At 34.3% G+C, this 25,360-nt stretch overlaps 1 protein-coding gene and 1 long non-coding RNA gene across 3 annotated transcripts in view; one reads left to right on the top strand and one right to left on the bottom strand.

Moving 5' to 3' along the window:
• bs (serum response factor blistered) overlaps window positions 1–25,360 on the bottom strand; it is a 326,459-nt gene that overhangs the window by 128,601 nt on the left and 172,498 nt on the right. The window lies entirely within an intron of this gene.
• Window positions 1–25,360, top strand: part of LOC141483041 (uncharacterized) — a 71,625-nt gene that overhangs the window by 7,474 nt on the left and 38,791 nt on the right. The window contains exon 2 of the long non-coding RNA XR_012465870.1: window positions 7,491–7,801. This is a non-coding gene — a long non-coding RNA (uncharacterized lncRNA). The remainder of the gene's footprint in view (window positions 1–7,490; window positions 7,802–25,360) is intronic.

Here is a 25,360-nt window from a genome sequence, read left to right as displayed (position 1 = left end):
TACTTGAAATTCAGGTAGGTACCTCAAATTGTAGAATGAGGTATATATAGCATTTAATGTGTAGAATTAGTTATTAAGACACGCCCGAGGAAGCCATTGTATGGCGAAACATGTGTTGCGTTTTTGTAAAACTATCTAGTGAAAATCACACCTTGAAGTATTTTTAGAACACGAAGAGTGAAATAATTTTCAAAGTTTTTGGTGCAAAGTTATTTTTATATTTTGTTAACACCGAAAATAACTAAAAATTATACAGTATTGTAACAAGAACTTAATATTCAATAATATCAAATCACAAAACATCGAAATAAAATAGGTATTTTGGAACAAACTCATTGATTTTCTGGAGAGTATTTTGGAGAATTATTTTGGACAAGAAAATCTCCAGTGAATCAATGAGTTTGTTCCAGAATACCTATTTTGTTTCGATGTTTTGTGATTTGATATAATTGAATATTGAGTTCTTGTTACAATACTGTATAAATTTGAGTAATTTTCGGTGTTAAAAAAAAATAAAAATAACTTTGCACCAAAAACTTCGAAAATTATTTTACTCTTCAAAAAAATTGACCGTGGTCAACACCATAGTTGTGCAATTTGTAATATTGCAGGCTTTTAAAATAAACCGCCGTATACAGAATGCTGTCTATTTATCGTTTTACCAATTTTTTTTCGTAGTTCTCATTTAAAAATGGGTAAAAAAATGAAACTTCACTTAAATGGACATGACTTCAAATTAAGATGTATTTTTCAATTCAATGCTGAACAACTTTTCTAAATAACATTTTCCGAGTGTACTGTTTTGGTGTGCGAACCATAATATTTGAAGAGATTGATAGAACGTTCCATGGATCTATGTTGTTAGTTGTTTATTTCTATATTTTGAAGATATTTTAGTTCGAAAAACAAACTTCATTTTTACATTCAGCTAAGCTGTTTCAGAGACGATGAAAGTACCGAAAAGATAGTGATTGATTCATTCATTTTTTATTAATTTATTGCTGAAAAATTTCTATTTCACATATTGAGTAACATATATTTTTGTATTCAGCGTATGAGGTACTTTAGATTCAACACAATCAATACTAATCCATCTCTAATTCATCTGCATAAATATTTCTAAATGAAATCCCGGAACATTTATCTCTCACAATTGCCTACATAGAAGGTTCTGGTAAATGCCTGCCAGAAAACAACTACTTCGCCGGCTGATACCACGCTGGATATTCTGAATATGTACATATTATCCCCACCACTAAATTTCGATATAGACTTACCCTTGCTAAATGTTGAAAAACTCATACAAAAGGTCGATCGTATTAGGAATCATGAAATCACATTTCAGAACATATGATTGCAATTGAAAAGGGGAATCTCATACACTACAACTACAACAATTTGATCTCCACAAAGTTTGTGGAGATCAAATCGTGAGTTGCAGTTTACCTATAAAATTACTATGGATCTTCATCAAGTAACGGCCGAATCAATCAGAAAAAAAATTAAAAGGGGAAGTAACTTTCAATGTGTATATGAAAGTAGCTGTTTTGAGAGGGCTTCTTCTTTCAGTTTGTGTCTGAAAGTTACTTCTTTGCATGATTTACACATCTTTGTATGCAGGTAAATTTTTAAATTAAGTGCTTTCTTTCTTTCTTTGAAAGATTCCCACATTTTTTGTTGTATTAAGATAGATAAATAGAAAGCCAAAACCTTTTTTTCAACACGCTTTTATTAGCTTCACCTGTATATATGACTTTATGTATGTTTGTAACTCCAGAATTATCGACATTATTGCTTAATCTATTCGCGGGCAGATGGCGCTGTACGTAACCTCCTTGATATAATTCGAACTCACTTGACATGTATTTATTCATTTAAAAAAAGTATATTTTTTAACACGCTTTCATTAGCTTCTTCTGTATGTATGTATGTATGCTTGTTTGTTTGTTTGTAAATCTCCTGTTCATTTCATATTTTTCCCGTTTGAATGCTCGGAATCTATATTTGATAGAATTATCGACATTATTGCTTGGCATATTCGCGGGCAGATGACGCTGTATGTAACCTCCTTGATATAATTCGAACTCACTTGACATGTATTTATTCATTTAAAAAAAGTATATTTTTTAACACGCTTTCATTAGCTTCTTCTGTATGTATGTATGTATGCTTGTTTGTTTGTTTGTAAATCTCCTGTTCATTTCATATTTTTCCCGTTTGAATGCTCGGAATCTATATTTGATAGAATTATCGACATTATTGCTTGGCCTATTCGCGGGCAGATGACGCTGTATGTAACCTCCTTGATATAATTCGAACTCACTTTACATGTATTTCTTCATTTGAAAAAAATATTTTTTTTTATTAACACGCGCGCTTGCTGCTTTATTTGTAACCCTCCTTTGCGCGCATGCTGCCTTGGGCTTGATAGCTGATTTTCAGGCTCCCTCTCTGAAATCGGAAAATATCAATGGTCATTTTTCTAAACAATATACACGCGAAAGAACCATACAATCCACAAATCATCACTCTGTTTTTCCGTTAACCACACTATCGCCGGTACCGATAGGTTAATGGTGATCGATGAAATAAGATTTTGAGATTACCATTAGCATTTTAGAAAGTTCGCAGAAAGTTCACAGATTGATTACTCAACAAATTGAAATAAATTTGTTCCCAGGGGAACTTGAAATAAAATTTCAAATCTTTGTATTTCTTCAAAAGGACTTGAAAGGAAATTGAAAATCAGTTACGGAAGATGAATTCAGTTAATAGAAAAGGAAACAAGAAAGACCGATTTCGATAAGTTTCGTTAATTGTGAATACTAATGATTTTCAGCTGATTGATGAAAATTTTATCACAAATGCAATGGAAAAGTATTCGTAACTGGTTTTGCGTGATTTTAATTAAGAAAGAAACAACCTATGTTGAATATAACTGACTATAAAATCTTGTAGTTAGATTTCTTTAAACATTTCCATATTATGTACGTTGGTACATTTTATCAAACGGTTTGTTGATTTTGACTTTCTTGAAGTTTTTTTGCAACTCAAAAATCATTCAGATAATTTCAGATAGGTAACAAATTACCCATTACCCTTTTTTTAATGGTAATTGGTAAAATAATCATCTCTATGATCTGTAAATTCCTTATACCAATGATACCGTGTGTACCAACTTGAGGCATTTTAAAATAATTTTTTTAATCACTCACATGAAAAACCAGTGACGACGTTATTACTAGAGAGTAATACCCCCATATATATTTAATTGAATTCAAAAAATGTAATCGTAATCAAAAATCAATCTGTTTCGGAAATGTTTAATTTTAATTTTTATTTTGCAAATGCTGATAATGACTTGGTATTTCTTTATGAACACATTGTAAATATCATATGACGGTTTTCAGGAATCTGGGGAAATTACAGAAATGCTTACAAATTGCAATTATATGCGAAATAAATATAGTTGAATAAAACTAAAAAACATGCTTTTAAAGAACATCGAATCAAAAAGTTAAAAATATTTTTTTAATAAGCTTAAAACAATAACGAATGAAAAATATTAGTATTATTGTGAAAAAAGCGACGTGCGCTTGATATACAAAAAATGGCACAAAGCGCCCACGCTTTTTTCACAATAATACTAGTATTTTTCGTTCAATATTGTTTTAAGCTTATTTTTTTATTATTTTCAACTTTTAGTTTGCTGTTCTTTAAAAGCGTGTTTTTTAGTTTTCTTAAACTATATTTATTTTTCATTTTTTAGTTTCGTATGATATAAAAGCGTGTTTTTCAGTCTTTTCAAACTATAATTATTTTATCTAAACTTTGGGATCAATCAGCTATGCATATTTGTCTCTAATTATTTTCTGTATGTTTCAAAAAATTGAGAAACTTGTAGGAGCTCCATAGAATTTTTTTTTGTAAGTCTCACTTCTATCATGACTGATCAATTTTAGAGCATTTTTATCAAAATAGAATTTATTAGTCTCGTGCAACGACAAATATTTCCTCAAAAATTCACAAAGTAATATTATTAAACTCAGATTTGTGTGACTTAATTATACACAATTACATTAAACATAATCTTTCATAAACTACATCGTACGATTTGATTTCCACCAACTTTATTTTGAAAAAATATGAAGACATGTTTCGCTAATGAAGATTACATCACTTGATTGAAACGCCTGAACTTGAAAGCTTACAAAACCATAGTTCAATAATAAAATCATAACCTAGATACGTATCGAAGCTACTACTTTGATGACATAAAATATACTTATATTGAAATTTTGTCATAACAAACAAATTATAGGAAAAAAGCCTTATATGTTGAAATCACTTCGATTTCTGGTAGTGCCTGAGTTTTAAATTCATTAACTTCAGAAATGTCAAGGTGAAGAGAAATCATTAATTGGACGTGGGTAGATGTGTGGGTGAATCCTTTCATCGAAACCCATCGAATGTGATCTGAATGAAGATACATATTAATCTTAGCTGGGATATAAAGTCATACATTCACGTAAAAACTGTTATTATCTAAAGGGACGCAATGATTCCGAAGATACTTTAGTTTTATTACAACATTTTGGGAATATTTGTGAAAATGCTATTCAAAATGTATGCTGTTGGCGCGAACACATGAATATAAATATCGGAGTTGTAGAAGAAATATAAAATAAATGAAAAAGATAAAAAAGTCTTAAAGTATACGAAGGATATCTTTCGTGAACATGTCAGAAATTTCCGAATTAATATAATAAGTTATTGTGAAAAATTAAAAAGTATGCAGGGTGAATCGTCCATACTATGACAAAAAATATTTTTTTTGCTAATATGATATTCGTAAAAAAAGATAGTTGTTTCAGGTTTCCAATGGAGTTCCCTTCGAATATTAGTCAAGTTGAAATTCGTAGGCTAACATATAAAAATATTTTTTAAATTAAATTTCTTTCCAGCGCGCATTTTCTTGAGGTCTGAGAACAGAAAAAAGTCGCCAGATCTAATAATGACATTTCATTGTCACTGTTGATAGGTTTTCCCTCTTCAAGATGAATATTATACGATACACACTGATACTTGGCAGCCCACTGTTGCGTCTTTGCACGCTTTGAGGTCGGTTCATCACGTGCAGTCTATGCAGATGGCGATCGCTTTGATTCTGGGGTGAAATTATAGAGCCATGTTTCATCCATTGTCACGTATCGATGCAGAAATTCGTGTTTTTTATGGTGGAACAGCTTCAAACACTGCTCAGAATCATCAATTCGTTGTTGTTTTCGGTCGATTGTGAGCTCGCGCGGCAATCACTGAAATATTCATGCACATGTCCAACACGTTCCTTTGATATCTTTAGAGCCTCAGTCAGCTATTTCGATCAACTTTACTTCGCGGCCATCCAAAACTATTATCGTTATCGTTCTGGGCGCTAACATACAGATGGCGTTACTAGTATTGAATCCATGTGATTTTTTGTTAACCCTAACCTTCAAAAGAAACGTGTACAAATTTCACAGCAGTAGGACTATTAGTTTGTGGGATAGAACATTTTGAGTGAAGCAACCTGTTAGTTTGAATAAATATAGCTTTAAAAAACTAAAAAATACGCTTTAAAAGAACATCGAGCTGAAAAGTTAAAAATAATGTTTTTTTTTTTTTTAAATAAGCTCAAAACAAAAACGAACAAAAAAAACTAGTATTATTGTGAAAAAAACGACGGGCGCTTGATATACAAAAAATATCGCACAAAGCGCCCACAATTTTTTCACAGCAATACTAGTATTTTTCGTTTGTTATTGTTTAAAGCTTATTTAAAAAAAATTATTCTTAACTTTTTAGTTCGATGTTCTTTAAAAGCGTGTTTTTTAGTTTTTCAAAGCTATATTTATTTTTCACTTTTCAGTTTCATATACTATAATAGCGTGTTTCTTAGTTTCTTTAAACAATATTTATTTTTCGCTTTTTAGTCCGATTTATTGAGAAAAATATTTTTTTTTAAGTTTCAGTCACTAGTACTCTAAATCTTTAACAGACGGCGCACGATTGTAAAATTCCTCTCAAACAACATAATAAAGTTTGAGGTCTTAAATTCTATAGTAATACTGAGATGCAGGTAGTATAGTAAGTCTCCAACAGAGGGTGGACAGTTGTATAATTTGTTTCGAAGTGAAAAGAAAATTTGCAGTAATAATTTCAATAAACAATTCAGTCTTGATGTTTTGATTTGAAGTCTAATTCAAAATATTAATGGATTTCTTCAGTGAATAATTTTATTTTTCAAATCAATCTGTTGATTTGATACGTATGTCAAGCACCTTCATTCTAATTTTTCGATTTTTTGAAATATTCAAGTAACTGTACAATTTGCTTTCAATTAATCGAATTGGATTTTAAAAAGTATCTTTCGTTTCGTTCAAAACTTTTTTTTGTACTAAATCACGGGTAATTGAAAATATTTAAATACCTAAATATTTCATCTGCAGTACAAAATTTCGCTAACACTTATAATTCTTGAAATCCATCTTTTATTTTGATTTTCTTTTGAACAACCTATCAAGAGGTTGCGTATAGCGCCATCTGCCCGCGAATAGATGAACAAATATCAAGGAAATGACGTACCGCGCCACCTGCTCGCGAATAGATTAAGCAGGTTACGTACAGCGCCATCTGCCCGCGAATAGATCAAGCAATAATAATGACGATAATTCTGTCAATAAAGATCCCGAGCTTGGAAGTTACAAGCAAACAAACATACATACAGATGAAGCTAATATAAAGCGTGCAAAAAAATGGATAAAAAGGAATTTCGTGTGTTGATAAAGCATTACATTTTTCACCACTGCTCGTGGTGAACCGACTCCGAAGCGTGCAAAGACGCAACAGTCGGCTGGAAAGGTTATGTTGAAGAACGGAATCGCGAAAAACGGCTCTTTTTCTCTTTTTGGAGAAAAAGAAAGTGTTATTTTATCAAGACAATGCACCGTGTCACAAATCAATGAAAACTATGGCAAAAGTGCAGGAATTGGGCTTCGAATTGATTCCGCTTCCACCGTATTCTTCAAATATGACCCCCAGCGACGTTTTTCTGGCATCAAGAGAATGCTAATTGGAAAGAAATTCATCGCCGACGACGAGGTCTATTTTGAGGTTAAAAACAAATATTTCTTCGTTGGTATATAATTTCATGAATTTCCTCCGATCCATCATAAATGACAGCTTTTGTCATACTGCGCTTACGACGACGCGAAATATCCCATAAATCAAGAAAGGGAAAAATGGAGGTAATGAAATCCCCAGCCAACGTACAAAATAAGCTCACGAACACCGAATCAATTCGATGACCCTCGCACACCCAGTACCAATTTTCATTTCGAAACACCTCGTACAATCAACGTCGATTGCGTACACCTCTGACCCGGAACCACCTCACGTAATAAAAAAATAACAATAAAAATCGAAAATCCAGCATGAATCACTCGTTTCAGTAACGCAGCAGTCCCGCTACATAGTCGGCACGACATCTGCTAGAATTATCCTCCACCAGCTCGACACAGAACTCCATTTCGAGAGGGTCTCTCTGCCCTTTCCCGACACGGGTCCGAAACTACCCTCCCGAAAAGCCTGAAGAGGAACATTTTCCAAGGAAGCTCGTGAAAGGGGTCAGAAGAAACAGGTGCGACTCTGCGGCCCCCCCGCTACTCCGCCAGCGCATAACGTCGAAGACAAGTCGGTCAGCGCCAGAGTTGATGTCGAAGAGCAAGTCGAAAATCTCTCGAAGAGCCGCCTCGAAGCAAAGGTATCGTATGTCATTTTGATGTATGTGATGATTATGTTTCTGTTGTGAATTGTTTGAGGTTAGTCGGCTGCTGGGTTTCTTCTGTTACGGGGTGATGCCACATTTAGAGAGGATTATATTTCGAGTTCACCAAATTTAATCCGGTAAAATGTAGGTAAAGCCATACTTTTCCAAATTTTGCTAAACAAATGACCTGAGTGTATAATAATCTGATTCTATCTTGCATTACAATACAGAATGTTTTTTAATTGCAGTAAAAAAATGTAAGGGCGCGCTACTTTTCTGTGAAACAGTTTAAGTAATCATGGGTCTGGAAATATATTGTTTCCAGAATATAGGGTGTTTAACTTTTCGAAAAAATCGTTTTGTAAATATCCTTTACCCGATTTTGACGAAATTTTCCATGTTATTTACAGTAAAAAGATGTTCATTTAGACTGGATTAGATATAAATTATTGAGTCCAACGGAATCTCTGGACAAAGTTTAGCCAAAATTATTAAACATAAAACTTGCGCCACTGACGTTTTGTTGAAACTTTTTAGCATTTGATTTATTTTCGAAGCACGCTTCATTTTCCAGAAAAAATGAAAAGCGGATAGAAACAACTAGTGTGCTGATTGTTTGCGATTTTTGGCCATTTGTCAAGTTACTGCTGTAACAAAAGATATTTTCAATATTAATACAAAAACGTTTTCATCAAGTTTAAAACTCATTTAGACTGCATACTTTGGTACTCTTGATATAAAATAGAAAAAAATACTGACAATTTCGCGTCCATTCATTGATTATCTTGAAGATGAACAACTTCATATATTGTTCGACAGTTTGAAAATGTATCAAATTAATTTTATTCGTTATTTTCGCATGAGTGAGAAAAGTTTTGACATCCGAAAAACACTTCAGCATCATGTACTCAATGCGTTTCGCTCCCATCTTTTTCATGACATCCGTTCCTACAATCATGTATCTCGTACTAGTTTGTACAGGTCCTGTGCTAGATGTAAGTCATATTCTTCTTGACATAATTTGGGCTGTAGATACATTGTCTGCCTCCTGTGATCCAGTGCCTCAGATTAGTATAAAATGTGACGAACTGTCTATGTTCCTTTACTTCTTTGTCTTAGCTAAGGTATCTTATACAGTCCTATTTTGTTCAGGTGCCCTCTCAATGGATAGTAGCCCTGTATTTGTTCTGAGCCGATCCCTGCCTTGTTGAAGCCGTTCTTCAATTTTCTTCTCGGACGATCCCTTTATAGAAGTTTTTCCGTGTCTATTTCTTATAGACCCAATTTCCAATCTGGGTGGTACTGCCACAGCTGCTTCAGGGCATGAATATTGGGTTGCTTGGCCGATGATTTCTTTTCGCCACTTTTGTTAGTTCTTCATGACATTCCCAGACCTGTTTCGATGTATCAGTAAAACCACGTTTTGTGTATGGTCTTCCAACTGGGAATTCTGAACCTTTACAATTGATAACGGCCATCTTGTTGGAGCTGAGCTGAATCTGCTTTTCGCAGACCACAATTTGTCAAATTTTGCATTGTTACTTGGGCCTGCACCCGTACATAATTCAACTTACCCAGAAACTAAAGGTGAACGACCATAGTCAACGACGTGTGTTCGCTAAATGGGCCCTGGACTAGTTGTCAATTGACCCTGATTTTCACAAAGAAAATGGGTTGGCGACGTCACCGGTCCATATTTCTTTGAGACGACGTTGGCCACGCCATCACAGCACTATAGGTCCATGTTACAAACTTCTTTCAGCCTGAGTTGGATGATCTGGACGCCAACGACATGTGGTTTCAACAGGACGGCGCAATGTGCCACCCAGCTCATGCCACATTGAGTACTCTGCACGAGCGATTTGAGAATATGTGAAGGTGATGTGAAATGGTCACTGAGATCGTGCGATTTGACCATGATAGATTTTTTCGTGGGGTTTTCTTAACTCGCAGGTGTCTGAGAATAAACCACAAACGTCAGCGGTTCTCAAAGCCAACATAACCCGTGCCATCCCATTCATGCGCCAGAGTCATTAAAAATTGGAAGTTTCAAATTTCGAGGATATCTCAGAGACACTTTGTTTTATTAAAGTTTAAAGATAGGACGCGCTTAATGAAAGATCCTTTATAACCAAAACACAAACTCATGGTTGTTTTCTAACAGCACCGATGTTCATGAAAATTTGGATTTAGGTTCTACTTACTCTCTACCTCAAAATTGACCAAATACTGAGTGTTTTACCTTTACCCTGGGTCAGTAAGTTATCATTTTTCGGGAGTGAAAAATGTCTCAATGAAAATAAGTTCGGGAATTGATAGATTAACTAGTTTCAAACAATTTTAGTTCTAATATTTTTTTTTCCTGAAAATTAATACTTTTAGATTTATTCGCGAATTGTACATTTTTCAACAAAAAACCCACGTAGTAAGAATTTTATCGACAACGATCCTGGGTAAATGTGGCTTATAAAAAAAATCAGAGTAATTGCTTGTTGGAAGTTGATTCTCACCCGTCAAACCCAAAAATTTAAAGTATCAAACCAAAAAAGCAATGCATTTTTTTAAATAAAATTCATCGAACATTTTTAAAATATGTTGATTACATACTGACGTATTTACACGATAAGTATCAATAAGGTATCTGTCTAAATGGCTTCGGAAGTACTACATTATATGAACCAATATTTAAATACTAAAATGCGGGTACGCTAAGTTAGCTATCGTTGAAAGATAACTAGGTATAAGAATATGTGTGAATAGTTTGTTGGATTTTGAAGATATCAGGCCGCGTTTTTGATGAAAGGTGGCACATGTAGCATGAAGAAGTAGTATGAACTCGCGTGAATAAGCTGTATAATAATATATTTATAACGAAGTATTATTCAATATAATGTGTAGCATGATATAGGCTTAGTTTTTTTAAGTTGACTACTTCTATTGTCGAAATTTGTCAAAATATTTCTCATTTCTTGAATTAGACTTGACTTGACATCAAAGTTTTGATAGGACCTATTACCAAAAGTAGATCGGAGCGCCAAATCCATAATCAGCGGATTAAAATACACGGGTTTGAAAAATTAATAGAAAAAATGTGCAAACTCAAAAAACCCCATTCACCCAGTTAACAACTCAATTTCAACTATTTTTTGTATGTTGGTTAGTTGAACTAATGGAGAATGCAACATACTGTTGATTGCCACTAGAAGTCACAGCATTCTGGGAATGGCCTCTGACTTTATGCCTCCAACTGTCTTATAAAGAACTGTTCCCGAGTAGAGAGGACTAGATCCTCGGGGAGAAGGAAATATTAAGAGCAGATAGTTGTTGGTTCACAGATGGATCAAAAACACCTTCCGGTTCTGGTGCAGGTGTTTTCAATTGCAGACCAAGGCAAGAGATATCAACCTGCCTAGGAACATATGCGACTGTATTTCAAGCGGAAATTTACGCTTTTGTGTGGGGAGAGATTTGAAGAAGCCAACCTCACACACAAGTCAAGCGGCATTGAAAGCTCTTGGCTTCTACCAGGATACGTCTAAATTGGTAGCAAATTGCCAAAAACAACTCTCCTCGATAGGAAGACTTAACAGATTGCCTCTGGTCTGGATTCCTGGCCTTACTGTCCGGGAAGGCAATGAGGCTGCTGACTCCCTTGCAAAGGAGGGTGCTGCAAGCAGTTTCATCGTACCAGAACCTGGCATTGGCATCGCTGAAGGCTTTGCCAAACAAAGATTGAACACCTGGATAGCAAGAAGATTTTTGGACTTCTGGCAGAATCTTCCAGGATTGCCTCACGCCAAAGCGTTTATTCACCCTTCAAAGCTTGATACCCAACAGTTTTTGAACTATAGTAGAGATGAACTACGATGTCTAACAGCCCTTCTTACAAGTCACTGTCATTTGAATCATCATTTGCCGAGACTCAGACTGTCGAAAGATAGTGTGTGTCGCCTCTGTTTGGAAAATAATGGAACAGCAGAACACATACTTCCTGCCTGCCTCGCTGGAGACCGAATCAGGTTTTTAGAGTTCGGCAGAACCATACTCTCACCATCTGACCTGAAAGATCACTCACCATACAAACTAATCGGCTTCGTTAAGAAGCTGGGTTCATTTGGTCGAGTGAGAATAGGTGTGAGCCACAATAAACCCTTGCGGGTTGCGGTGGGGGGTCGATTAGACCCACTCACTTTGGACCTAACCTAACCTAACCTAGGCACCTCTAACTAAACTTTTCCAGATGCTTATGGAATGAACTTCCAGACATTGTTTTTCCAGATGAATAAAATGCACTTACTATTGAAAATCGATACTTAAGCATAGGAATCAAGCGATCGACACTAAGAAACAGGCAGTTCCAGCTCTCGAATGCAATTAATTCTTCGATTCTGTTGTACACGGGTTTTGCGATGCCGCTCAAATTTCAGTAGGAAGACCAACATTTCTTATAAACCTGACTCACAAATAACTGGCCGTTCATACATATATATTATGCGAAATGTAAAAATAAATACAACCTGGAAAGCCATAAACATGTTCCTGCTGACAGATAGCTGCAATGTTGTAAAATTTATTAAATCAATGTGAAATTTTTAATGCATATGCCGTCTCGAGATTTCGACTTTACCTTTTAAAATATCGTTTTTACTAGAACTTTCACAATCGACATACACTAATGTGTTTTTTATTAAAGAAGAAATGTTTGGTCAATGCAAAATGGACATCCGAAGAATCATTATGTGGCGCCGCCAATATTTATGATTTGTTATGATTCAGACTGGTATATTACGCATTTATAATTCCATTTCGTGGAAGAGATAATATACGAGGGAGATCTCATACGTAAGAGGGGTCAGTCGACAATCTAATTGTCCATTTAGATATAAAAATAATATTTCGTTTTTTGATATCAAAGGATTTGACTGTTGCGTTTGAGGTTTGCGTATATTTTGTCATCATAATCAGCAAACATCAATCATCAACCTTGGTGAGAGTCAATTTGAAAAAACTTGGAAAAGAAATGAAAAACAATCTGTTACTTTTTCGTAATGAAGATATTTGTACAAGTTGAAATACCTTCAGCTATTTCAGTAGATTGAACATTGAAAAAATCACATAGTCTGGAAAATACAGTTGTGGAAAAATACCTGAAAAATTGATGAAGTTGATTTATATACAGAAACATGAATGCAAATTGATGAATGCATATGTAAAGTCACCAAAATTATACTATATATGGATTTTCACTATTCTCTTGGAAAAAAAAAAGAATTTATTCAGTTATTCTGAAATGAAATGAAGTTGTATTGTCCTTTTGTATCATAAATATGTGTATTACTGATTTGTTTTGAATTTTCAAAATATGTTACCGAAATAACTAACTGGCTTTTATGTATGTATTAAAGTGATATATCCAAAAATCATTGATATTCATCCAGTTCAATCTCTCCAACATCACAAGAATTTGTGTATTTCTATCACCTATCAAAATTATTCTCATTGTTCAGCTCAGTAAAATTTCATTTTGGGAAGAAATGTACAAAATACTAATAATAATGATGCTATTTATTTTAGAATATCAATACATAGATTGATACAAAATTACGATATATAATAAAATAAATATGGTTGAATTCTACGAGGGTTCTACAAAAAGTGAAATGTGTGCCCTTGGGACGGTAGCCTGGTGGGTTGACGTGGATGATACGATTTATTCACTCAATCAACCGCTGTGTGAACCGGTGGTTCGAACCACAAGGTTGGATGATCAATTTTCACTTCATCCGTCAAACCCGTGTTAGAAATCATACGTTAAAAGATAAGACCTCGTTAGTCCTAAGCATGCACAAGTTTTGACTTTTGAGAGTTGTCGTTCGTAGGGGAGCGACAGCTGTTCAACGGAAAAACATGTGCTAAGAGATCTTTTTTATGGATACTGGCGGGCAATGCTGGATAATCTTTTGAAATGCTGAGAGCGGTGCCTATGGGGAATTGAAGTATGTCGTTAGATTTTATGAAGATGTTGTGACATGTCCAATTGGAGTCTTATAAAGCATTACGGGTAGATTCGTGTACTTACTATCAAGCTTCAAATCGTAAAAAGTCGTTAACAGTCAGTCATGAATTTCCAAATTGATTTTTTTAACACAACATGGTGTAATCGCATACAAAGAGAGCAGACATATTTTAGAGGCGATGATCTTGCGATGTACAATAAACATACAAAATAGAAATTGCAGTATAAATTTTATCATTGCAGCACAAGCAATTTTTTAACCTATTGAAATGATGAGTTTGAAGTGATTTTTTTTTTATTTGCAAAAAATGCCTTTTACTAGAAATACCTCTAAAACTAATAAGTGGAGCATTATTAACACACCTCATAGCTACACTTTGCGTATCATTGAACGTTTTTAAGTTATTATCAGAAAAATGAAACTTTTGACCGATTACGAAAATGCTTTTTTCCCTTCCAGCTCATTATTTTTTAAACGAAGCACTTTGAACCTGTCCAACTTCTAGAGGATACTAAAAACACGTGAATGAAGTAAACGTAGGTGAAGTTGAAACGATTCTTTTTATTTGAAATGATACAGGGTGATTCATTGTCTCCGAAAAACATAACGACCAACATTGTTTTCTTCACAACTCGCTCAGTTTTGATGCTAGAAACTTTTTTAGAAAGCAGTAATGAAGATTTATTCAAGTAATTCAAAAAATTTGTGTATTGTTTCCATGAAAAATGTATTATTTTTGGCGGCTTCACGTTGAAATCTTCAACCCACATCAAATTACTACTACTTCATTTTATAGTGGTTCAAGACACCACAAACTCGCCATTCTTTTTGTTTTTTCTTCATTAGCTACATTTTGATTAGAAATTATTTTCTTGATAACATTCGCTCTTTATCAGCGCAAAAACGGCTGCGGATGTGGTTTTATTTTATTTGGAATGATACAGGGTGATTCAGTATCTCCGAAAAACATAGGTACCAACATTATTTTTTTCATAACTCATATTCAAGTAATTCGAAAGTATTCCTTGAAAAATACATAGTTTTTGGTGGTTTCACGTTGATATCTTCAACCCACATTGAAATATTACTGCTTCGTTCTATAGTGGTTCTACAGATACCATAAACCCACCATTTTTGTTTTTTTTTTTTCATGAGATACATTTTGATTAGGAATGATTTTCTTGATAACATTGGCTGTTTTTCAGCGAGAAACGGCTGCATACGTGGATTTAATGATTGTACAATAGCACTTCTAATCGCAAATAAGTTGAAAAGTATTGACATTGAGATACAATTTATATGTAGAACAAATGGAACATTTGTCACACCCGAGAAAGGATAGTAGGTATCTCCAGTATAAAATCAACCCTCAGTACAGGGTCTACTTTGACATAAAGTGTAAATAAAACCGCAATCTCATAAACTACACCGTATGATTTGATCTTCACAAACTTTATGTTCGAAAAATATATCACGACATGTTTCGCTATCACAGTAGCTTTTTCGTACTACGCGTTTTTCCATAATACCGGACGATTTCTTCGTATAACTCCTCGCATAACTTCAAGATAATACTCCTTATTGACCGTACGACCATGTGGCAAGAACTCCTGATGCACGATAATCGAAGAAAACAGTGAGCAAAACCTTGACATTTGACATTTTTTGGTCTTGGATCTCCTGAGCTCTTCCTTTGAGACAATTGGACTTTGGTTTCGATGACATATCCCACGATTTGTCACCAGTTATGACTCTTTTGAGCGAATCTGAATCACCGTTGACGTCATCCACCAATTCCTGATCAATGCTCGGGCAACAGTTTTGTTTTGGTAGAAATTCAGCAATTTTGGAACAAACTTTGCTGCCACACGCTTCATGCCTTAAATTTCTGAAAAAATTGCATGACGTGAGCCAAATGATATGCAGACATCCTCAGCAACTTCTCTAATAGTGTTTCGACGATTCTCCAATTTTCTTCACTTCCTCAACATTTTCAACACTTGTTGATGTGATATGCTTGTAAACATTTTTCTGGACTCAGAGTACAATCACCGTATGCCACTGTCAACGTTTCAAATGTTTTTCTATAATTAATTCTATTTTCACACGAAATTTGTTGCAAATTCTTTGATCCATTTTTTTCGATAGCAGAAAATCGTTGAACACGCAAAATACTTCTAACTTTTATGCTTCTCATCAACAAACTAAACATGCTAAACAGCTGAAACTGTGAACATATGTTCGAGATGAGTGTACCAACTTAAAAAAAATAAAAAATCGCCAATCGAATATACGTAGCCCGCGAAATTTGAATATTCACCTTATTTTTTCAACAGTCCACGTACATAAGGTCCCCACAACATCTACGTATGAGCTGCGGACCAATGGATAGATAGAAGAAAACCCTGGCGTGGCCTTAAGTCACATGAGAGTATAGCGACATTTTTTCTTCTTCATTAACACTTTTTCAATAGTATTTTTTTTTTATTTTCATGTTTCAATACTTTCAACAACAAAAAATTGTAAATCTGATGATTCAATGGTAAAAAGTAACAAGTTTCACGGTGCCTTGAATATATAATCTGGATCTTACTGCTTCTTGAGCAATCTGGAAAAATTTTCATTTTTTCGTATTCTCCACGTCCGTTACACACGCTTTAGGTAATTTATTCTTATCAGACTTACGTTCATGTTCAATGAATACCTGGTTGTTGGCCAGTGATTCTGCAGGAATTAACGTCACCGTTCAATTGACCTCCGAACTCGTGATTTCCGCGGTGCTCAGTTCTCAAGAAATTAAATCCCGTGATCGGGGTTATGATATTAATTGGACAAACCAGAAAATTAGAAATATTTCATTCAAGACATACAGTAATGATCAAGGTATTGATTGCTATTACATTATCAGGGTATATTGCAAACTAAAGTGGGTTCGACTTACGTGGAAAATGAGACGTTCATAAATATAATTGAATATTAGCTGATTGAGAGTGTGGACCATTAGAATTTAACATGATGTGAAGGTTTTCTACAAACCGATTGCAGATAAAAAAACGGATTCACTTGCAGAGAAAAATCAAGCAAGGAATAATGTAATAAGCTAACGTCATTGAGACAAATATAATTATGATGATCATATTATATCATCTTCAGCTCAGCTAAGAAATATTCTTGAATACAGCTGCCCGAAAGTATAATGGACGATCTCAACTATTTCATTTCTTAGTTAAAGGTTCTCGACATGTCCTTGAGTGTGATACACACATGCTAGCGGTAAGGAATTTGGATAAATGTGCAAAGGCCTATATAGAGAGTGTATAGGTCGAAACTTGAAAAAGTAACCACTTGAAAAAGTAACCGCAGTGAATTAATCTCTTTTCCTTTTCGGGGCAAAAACAACATAAATTCCGTTTACTGTTTGCTGCTCATATATTACTCCATGCTTGTGGAGTAGTTGAGTGGATTGAGGAGGAGAGGCCTACTCGAAGTGAATAACCGGAAAATGATTCTTCTTTTCGAACTTCTATGAGGAAGAATCAAGAAAGGAATAGGTATCTCTTGATCTCAAAAAGATATCGATCTCGTTCTACTTGAATAAATAATTAAATTAGACCCTTTGGCCTTCAATTACAGAGTCAAATTTCGTTTTCTTTTTTCTTTTTTTTTATAAATCTTGAAAATTTGCCACGATGCGAACTTTTTTCTCGTATGCTATATTCAGTCTCAAGAGTAGAGGAAACGAAAAAAAGCTGGTGGTCGCTATGAATTTCAAAAAATTTGGCTTTTTCTAACTTTTGAATAATTCTTCTGGAGTCTTTGAAGTCCACTAGATACTCGTTAGGACAACAAGAGGATTGTTCCGAATTCTTGGGGTTCTTGTTGAATACTCTTCGTGAGCAAAACAATAGCAAAATCAATACTCCCAGCCGCTCTGGACTGAATGTACAACCCATCTCGTCTTGTGTTTGTAAATCTTTTGCTGGAAAAATCCTCACTTGTTTACTTTGTGGTAAATGTTCAAGAAGTACTGAAAACTTATGTGAATTTCTGGAACTTCATCTAGCTTTTCCTAATACGACTAATTACCAGTCCGTGCAAAGCTTATTGTTAAATCATCTGAAAATGGAATTTTTAACAGGTGATGATCAACTGTATTGTCAAACATGCGCCAAACTAACTGACTGTTACAAGGAAACAAGTATAGCTGAGGCACCAGTCAATCTAATAATAACACTGATGATTTTCAAACAAGACTCAACCTCTAACGGAAGCAAGAAACTATTTGGAAGGTTCGAAATAGATGAACATTTCAACCTAGCAGACCACTGTTATAATATTCATGCAGTCATTGTTCACTGTGGTTCTGGCGTTGAATGTGGTCATTATTACGCCTTGGTCAAAGAAGAAACGGACTGGTTTAAGTTTGACGATAGTTGTGTCACGAAGTGTTCTGGCGATGCATTGAATTTATTGGAGCCTCTGGAGACACCCTACATTTTGTTTTATGAGAGAGAGGACATTGTTGGATCAAGATCTGCCGATGATGTGGTGCTGCAGGTTTTTCCGGGTTTTCCTGCAGCTGAAAAAGCAAATGCGCCACTGGAATCAATGAAGTCGCCCCGGAGCGCCAATTAATTTTTATTGTTGTATTTATTTTATTTTTATCGTTGTTTTAACACATTGTAATAATTTTAACAATAATTCTTCAGTACATTCGCAATAATAAGAGCTGAAATTAGGCACGAAGGGTTCTCCTCCAAGTATCGTGGAAAGAATCGGGGTTATGCATAAACAAACTGATATTGAACGACTGTTGAATTTTTTGTAAGTTTAAACAAATGATATATGAAGCTGATGTAACAAATGACTTGTCGAGAATTCAATTATTTTAATAAGATTATTCAATTTCAACGCGACCATGTAGGGGTCATTTTCTTCGATTGAGTGATGACTTAGACTTGGACGGTCTCTTCAACGATAGTGTACAGGGGGAAACATTCTGATATATTCACATTTGATATTACTTTCCCTATTGCACCCCCAGAGCAATTCACCAATTTTTTTAATGGATCACACTATATTGTTTCGCATTATCAGATTGTCCAGAATGAGCAGATTTCAACAAAGTATAAAACATATGGTCTGAAGCTTATGGTTCGGGAGCTACAAATTATTTGAGTTGAAGACGAGCCACCCTGAATAACTTTTGAAACAATGATTTGCAGGAAGAATAAAAAAACAGGTCAACAATTATACAGGAGGCCACATTTCGAAATATTCGTTTTAGACACAAATATGGAAGAAATAAAAAGTAATTTATTAATGATTCTTGAATCAAAATATGATGACTAGACAGTGGAAAGAAAAAAAAATTCTATAGTAAATGTTCAAAAACGTTTCCACCAACTTCCGCACAATGATACAAATGAGCTTCCATTGCCGCCCTCAAATGGCTGAGAATCTCGGTAGTTATTTCCCTGCAATGCCTCATGATATTCTCTCTCCAATCTTCTAATGTTGTTGATTATATCTCATACATTTCAGACTTTAAATGACCCCAAAGAAAGAAATATACAGGGGTAAGATCCTAAGACCTTGGTGGCCATTCTACTCAAACTGATCAGTTTGAGTAGAGTTGTCGAAAGCGCTCGCAGATAATTAAAAGTCAATAGGTGAGTCCTCATGAGTCCTTAACTCGTACAAGTTTCGACTTCTGAGAGTTGTCGTTCGTAGAGAGGACGACAGTTGGTTAACGAAAAAAACAGACTTCAAACAGATTTTTTTTAACAGAAACACATCACTGCGAGCAATTTTGAGATAAGTAACACCTTGTATTTTCAAACCGTTTCTTTGTTGCCAGTACCGTGCTTGAAGCAGGCTTCATAAATAAGCCATTATTTCTCGAGGATAAAAAACGATCATTGTGGGTTATCCCTAAGAGATAGACATATACCATCGCTGACTTGTTTGTAGATGTTTTTGAGGTATACAATACGGTTGTACATTATTTTGATTTACCTCGTAGGGTTCAGCCAGCGTTTGCAATGTAAGCGAAAAAACTGTGTTTATTTACGACTTCACATTAGAAACCCAGTGTTCATCTACTGTATCATGCATGTTATATACATATAAACCTTCCTCTTGAATCACTCTATCTATAAAAAAAACACATCAAAATCCGTTCCGTAGTTTTGAAGATCTAAGCATAAGTAGGGACAGACAGCGGGGAGCGTCTTTGTTATATAATGTAGATTGAGTTCTTTGTTGATCCCATAAATGGCGTTTCCTCAAGATACTATCGCCCTCACTTACTCGACAATTTTTGTAGTAATAGCACATAATGATTTCGAAGCATACCAATGAAAAATGAGCGGAGTATCTGTGGATAACTGGTCTTTAAAACACTTTCTTTATTCTGGCATGTTTCAAAGACCTTATAATAAGCGTTTTACACTTTGATATACTATTATTGTCAAATATTTCCTGTACGATAACGCATCGGGACCAAAAACCTGGATGTTTTGGACTATTTCAAGATTCATCTAACTTAATGCTATCAAAAATCGCATTACATGATTGTGATTTGATACAGCGATGAAAGAAAATCAAAATATTCAACAAGCATATTTGTTGATGTAACAGCTACAGATGTTATTGGTATTGTGAAATCCCCTCTAGAATTGTGGGATAGTGAAATTATATCGAGAAGCTTCAGCCACTAAACAGAGGAGTAGAACGGACATACAGTTTTCTAATTCTCCAGTTCTACAGGTCTTCACTTTCGTCTTTTTTTCATTTGGATTCGTTGCGATCAGAAAAAATCCTAAAACAATATCCGTTACTGGGATTTTTCCGTTACCACCAAATGGTGAGTTGTTTTGGCTAGACAAAATGTTATTTCAAAAATGGCTGCTGCAGATGTAATCAAATACAAATACAATAAAACGTCCAATTAATTTTTTAATGAGATATACCCATTGATTGATAAATTTATACGCCTAGCTATACAACAATGAAATAAAAGGAAGAACAAATTCAATTAACTTTGCGATGAAACTACTAGGCACCACATTATCGGTAATTACAAAAGCAATTATCGAAGGACCATTCTGCGGGTTCATATTTTCTTGGACAACATGGTCGCAATGAATGATTTTTTTTCTTTTTGTCGAGGACAGAAAATTAATTGCGATTTCTTTCAATTGAGTGAGGATTGTAGCAAAAGAAAAAAATACATACTTAAAATTTCATAACTCAGTTATAACACAAATTTGTGTGAGTCAAGAAACATCTCTTATAGTATCATACAAGGAGAAAGTTACGACTTGTTTCACATATATCTTTGTATTACAGAATCATTAGAATACTCTACAATTTTTTAAAACGAAAGGATATATATTTTCTAAAAATAAAGGTTAGAAATATTTGTATTACGGTAATATTACAGTTTTTGTATATAACAAATGCTGAAACTGTATCAAAACTGACTCGGCTTCACACAAGTAATATCTGCGTAAACTTTTTCCCAACATAGTATTACATCAGCTCGTAACTAATAATATAGAGTTCGATATATTTTCCCCATGTTTGAAAAAAAACTAAAATGGGACTTAGCTAACATCAGTTTATCCACTTCAAAAAGTCAGGAGATATATAACAGACAACATAGATACGAAAACAAACGAAAATGGAGGAATATCAACGTAAAACTTGTACAATTACAGGCACATTATTGATTAATGTTCTATTCAGAAGAAACTACTGATTAAAATTGGACGGCTTGGTTTATCATTTTTGAAAATTGTAGTCGTTAGAAAGATACTAGAGTATAATAAATTGTCATGACAATAATTTTTGTCATGTATATTGCTTCCTTAGGAAGTTATTTTATTGTAGAACCCTGATGATAGATATAGTAACGTTCAAGATTACGACCAAAACTCAATTGTTGCAACCTTTCATCATCACGCGTACCGCATCGGTTCATAACACCGCTTGAGTTTATTTTTGCGAGATTCTGCGATAACTCCTGATTCAGTAATTTATTTGAATGATGTGAACGGCAATTACGTGTAAACGAATTTGTTTGATGAGGATTAATAGTATTGGATTAAATAGCTTTTCATCTACTATATTATAGTACATTATTTTAAATATAAAAAAGAATATATATAGTGAGCTATACTTGAGAGATATACATATGTCACCGCTGACTTCTTTGTAGATATGTGAAAGAAGAACACTTCATAGTGAATTGTTTCGTTATATCTCAGGGACTATGAGGCGTTTCTGAAGAAAACTTTCCGGGAACATCATCATATTTCATCCAATTAAAAAAAAATAATAAATTTTACAACGAAAAAGTATATGTGAACTGTTTTTTGAAAATCAAGTTTTTGAAGATCATATCGTAAGGTGTAGTTTATGAAATTTATGAAATGAATTTCCCACATAAACCTAAATCTCGAATCATTCCCTTCATTGAAAACCGTGGAATAATCTCATCACTAGTTTTTGAGTCGATCGCGACAGATAGATGGACAGACAGACGCGGCGGAGGAGCTTCAACACGCAAAATATGCTCATTGGAGAAATTTTGAACTGAATGAAAAATGTCTGACGCCGAAAAGAAATTAGAAAAAAAACATAAAACCTAGTATTTGTGTGGCAGCTTGTTGACAACTTCTGAAAGTTCCTTGTTGAAATGATAAACTATTTTGACTCAACGAATTTATAGAGATATTTTTCGTGAAAGGAAAATGGTTCATGATTTTCTTCAAGAATTGATTTTTCAGTCAGAGCCATTCCTAATGAATTTTTTTTCTGCAGACAATCAATCATATTATCTTTCATTCCTTTCTATTTTGTGCGGCTTATTGAAATTCATCATAATCCACTCTTCTTTTTAATTTGGAAGAGTTATGAAACGGCACCCTAAAGGGTTGAAACATCAATGAGTCTCTATTAGATAAGTGAATACTTTTGTGTTAGGAATCACACGTTAAAAGGTAAGACCTCGTTAGTCCTTAGCTCGCACAAGTTTCTCAACTTCTGAGAGTTGTCGTTCGAATGGGGGCGGCAGCTGATTAACGGAAAAACAGATTTTGAAACAGATTTTGTCTTCTGAAATATTTCACATTTCGATTCTAAGTGCAAATAATTTTTAAACATGTAGAGTATTTTACATCTTCATATATAAAATACTCTACATGATAAAACGATCAATGAATATTACTGGAGTTTTATCATAAACCAAACCGTTATTGGTTCAATTACCAGGTGTTCATCTTCAAGTTTAATCTTCCTCTTAAAGATGATCACTTGGTGATCGAGACACGTGTCGAGGTGTTGAAATAACCGTTTGGTGTTGGGATAAAACTCCAGTTATATTAATTACTACACCAATAGTTCCAAACAGTGTATCACAAGTAAAATGAGCAATGTTTGTAGGTGGTTGACAATGTTTCATGGGGAATTTCATTATTTCAGACTTCTATTGTCTCATATGATATAAAATCCTTGGAAATATATGGAAGAATCAATGAAATTAAAATGAATAGCTGAAAATAACAATTATATTAAACAAATCGCGAATAGCGGATCATGTTTGGACTCGTCAACATAACATTAAGTGGTCTCAAGCTGAGATCATCCACATAGAGGAATACTGGTTTAGGAGGAAATTTGAAGAAGCCGTATATATGTGGTCCAACAACACATTCAGCCGAGCTAGTGTGGAAATACGCATAAACCATAATCAAGCGGAAAACGACAAACTCCCTCCAAACGGTCTACTCCCGTTAAACCGGTGAGAGGAGATAGGTGAAAGCACTCGAATGACCTATAAATAGTCATCTCTCGGAGGAATAAGTCCAGTCATCACCCGAAGATGATTATTGATACTAAAAATCGAAACGTCATGAAGTAACTTGGCTTGAAATCTTTTAATTTTCATTTCCTTTTAATTGTTCTGTTTTCAATTGTTGCTTGTATTTTATTTTATTCTAATTTCATTTCGAAGTCTTGTTTTGCCTAATATAATTGGTATTTTCTGCTATTAATTTTATTGATTCTTTCAGGGATTTCAAATCATTTTATATCATATTCGACAATGGAAGTCCGAACTAATGAAATTCAAATTGATCAGTTATAATATTTTACAATCAAGTAACTATGTTTGAAATTTTCCACCTCCGTACCTTCAAACTTTAATTTCAACGAATAACAAGGTATAAGTCATTTCTGTTAGTTCAGATTTCAGCAAAAATTTTCAAAATTACCTAATAGCAAAGGATAATTTTTCAAGAATTTCAATTCTACTTGTTGGAAAGCCATTTTATTAATATTGATAGATATTTTCTTACTTATTTTACAGAGCGTGGAGATATACTCATGTCAAGTATGAAAGAATAATTTTTAAGAGATCATGCAACAAAAAAATACCGAAAAAACTCCTTTCAAAAAAAATTCAAAAATATTTAGGCCAGTCCTGCTTGAAATTCTTATAGGAACATTATCAACAATGAAATGTGTAACACATCCGGGAGTGATTCTGATAAGTCTTGAGGTGTCTTAACTAAAAAAAATTACGTTTTCATTAAGGCCACTCTGTATAAGATACGCTGTCTCTCTAATCATCTTAGGCGAATGTTTGATACTATTTTGATATCCATTGCTTCCTTACGTTTTCTATTGACGGAGATAGGTTTAGTGCCTACGATGCATATGGGTGTTCCATCTCAGGCGAGCGAGCTACCCCGTATATTTCTTATCCCATAGTGAGTGGAAAAATTTACCGAAACACGTCGAATGATTTTGTTTGGAGGACATCTTTTGACGTATATTTTAGGCTTGAACGAGCAACCCCCTGATAGGGGGCTCTTTATCCCCTCAAACTTGAATAGGGGAAAGGGGTTGAGTTATACTTTATTTGAAAGGTTTTGAAAGCCTCTTTACAACGGTGATGAACCGTTTTCGACAAAACTCAATTCTGCAGGTCGAATGAGCCACCTTGAATAATTTGGTTATTTTTACAATATACAAGCCCATTTTTATTAAGCGCTTTTTACAAACTCAAACAATCGTCAAAAAATTACATTCTTGAAAAATTTAACTGTGTTATTATCATGCTTACAATCAAAAAATCAAATCTGCATTAAATCCAATGTTCAAATTGTTCTCCATTGACTTCCATACAATTATACTTTCTCTCAAAGTAATGAATAAAAAAAAACAGCAAAACATTTCCTTATCTTGCGTTAATTTTTTTGTGCTTAGAAGGTGATTATATGGTTCTAACGTTTCTTCGATCATTTCAGAATTGAAATCAATCTGTTGAGTTACTACTTTGCTGATTTGTTTAAAATTTCAAAAAATATGGTGTACACATTGCAAGAACGTGCTGAGCTGGTTAGCCTTTATTACCAAAATCAAAATTGTGCCCGAGCGGCTGCAAGGATATTTAACCAAAACCATCATGAACCTAGAGTTCGCCATAATTGCGTACTGGAATTGGTTTCAAAATTTGCGGAGACGG

The sequence above is a fragment of the Leptinotarsa decemlineata genome, unplaced genomic scaffold (assembly GCF_025532065.1).
Source record: "Leptinotarsa decemlineata unplaced genomic scaffold, Ldec_3_MD MMD2_tig00002159_RagTag_RagTag, whole genome shotgun sequence".
Classification (NCBI taxonomy): domain Eukaryota; kingdom Metazoa; phylum Arthropoda; class Insecta; order Coleoptera; family Chrysomelidae; genus Leptinotarsa; species Leptinotarsa decemlineata.
Note: the sequence above shows the minus strand (reverse complement) of the source record. Positions and strands in the feature narration are given on the sequence as shown.